Raw genomic sequence first — 1,678 nt, forward strand, 5'->3', positions numbered from 1 at the left:
GCGCCCAGAGCGCCACCCGCCTGCGCACCCCTCAGGCCTCACGGGGGGCTGCGGCTTTGGCAGCTTGGCGAGACTGGCCAGGCGCAGGTCCTGCGCGCGAAGCTTGCCTCGCCTGTGGCTAGTGTCGCGGAGAGCAGCGCCACACATTCCTCCGCAACGAGTTTAGCCGCTGCTGTTAAGGGGAAGGATGTCCTGAAGGAGCTCTGCAGAGTCTTGGGGACCCACCCCCTACTCTGGCTTTCTGGACCCTACACCCCAGTCCAGTGACTGGAAACTACAACTCCCAGCAGCACCCGGGAGAGAACTGCGAGGACCCAGGGGGCGGAGCTAGCAGGAATTCTGGGACATTTGGGGGATAAATAGGGCGATTGCGGCTCGCTGCGCTTGGGAAGCGGCTCTCTGTACTGCGGGCCTGGGTGTGTTCAGTCAGCCTGGCGGTAAGGCATCCCAGTGACTCTGCACCCCGCTCTCTTTCCCTGGGCTGTTTCCTGTTCCCCTCCCCTTCTGTAAATAAACCTGTATTGACCCTTCTGTGGGCACCTGCAGGGTAACTGAGTCCTGACACGGGTGAGGCCCCCAGACAGGCGCCAGTCCGCTCTGCCCTGGAACACCCCCAGCGCTGCTGCCGCCCCTTCTCCAGTGTCTCCCGTTGGAGCTAAATAATACTGTTTGTAGAAACCGAGTGCTTTTCGGTGCTTGTAAAATGTGGCCAGTAACGCCTGTGCTTCTGCCTAGTAAACAGAAGCACGTAGACTTTCTGACATCCCCACGATTCTCCTTCATTGCAGTTTCCTTTCAGACATTTTCTGTCCTCGTCCCTGATTTTCATGTACCAGTCCACCCTGAAATACACCTATGTAAAGACAACTTCTTACTGTCTTTCTTCTTTTTAAGATTTATTTTGTTTATTTTGCATAGAAGAACTCGGTGCAGTCAGAGGTGGGGGCGGTGAGAGGACCCCCGGAGACAGAGCGGGAGCAGGACAGGCGGATCCACTGACACCCACTGCTGGGGGGGCAGCGGGGAGACAGGAGGGGTCTGCGGCGCCCTGGGGGGTCACCCCTTGGCGGGGGGGTTGAGCTCAGGCCGCAGTGGCTGGAGATATTTTTAGTTTGGTATCGCGGAGAATTCACGCTTGAGCTGTAACCCCACGGAGGCCCGCTCTTACCATCTTTAATGCGAACCTGACTTTATTTTGTACGATTTTGGGGCGTTTTGAGCTTCTTTCGCAACGTGTCACAAGTGCAAATAACGTTGCCGCTGATAACCTGGTGTCTTCTCGTGTATGTGGAGGTGAGACTTTGAGGAGAACGCCTCGAGCACCTTTCCGCAGGGAAAGCGTCATTTGCAGAGTTTGTTGTTGGTGGGTCCCGACAATTTGCTCCACATGTGGACCGTCCAACAGCCTGCTTCTCTTGATGTCCTGCTCATTTAGCTCTCATTCGTCTACTGACGTTTAGCTGATAGATGTAAACACACACATACCTACAAGCCAGGACACATACATACGTACGCACTCTTTCTTGTGCATTGTAAATATCTTCTCCTGTATTCCATTTGCACTTTAATTACTCTTATTTTTGGGCCACGCAAAATTGTTCATTGTTTCTGTGTAGTCTAGACTCTTCTATTTCATTACCACTGCAGCGAGACTTTGAAGTACATCTTTTTTTTTTTT

Source organism: Condylura cristata, unplaced genomic scaffold (assembly GCF_000260355.1).
Source record: "Condylura cristata isolate star-nosed mole 26May11 unplaced genomic scaffold, ConCri1.0 scaffold00041, whole genome shotgun sequence".
Taxonomy (NCBI): Eukaryota; Metazoa; Chordata; class Mammalia; order Eulipotyphla; family Talpidae; genus Condylura; species Condylura cristata.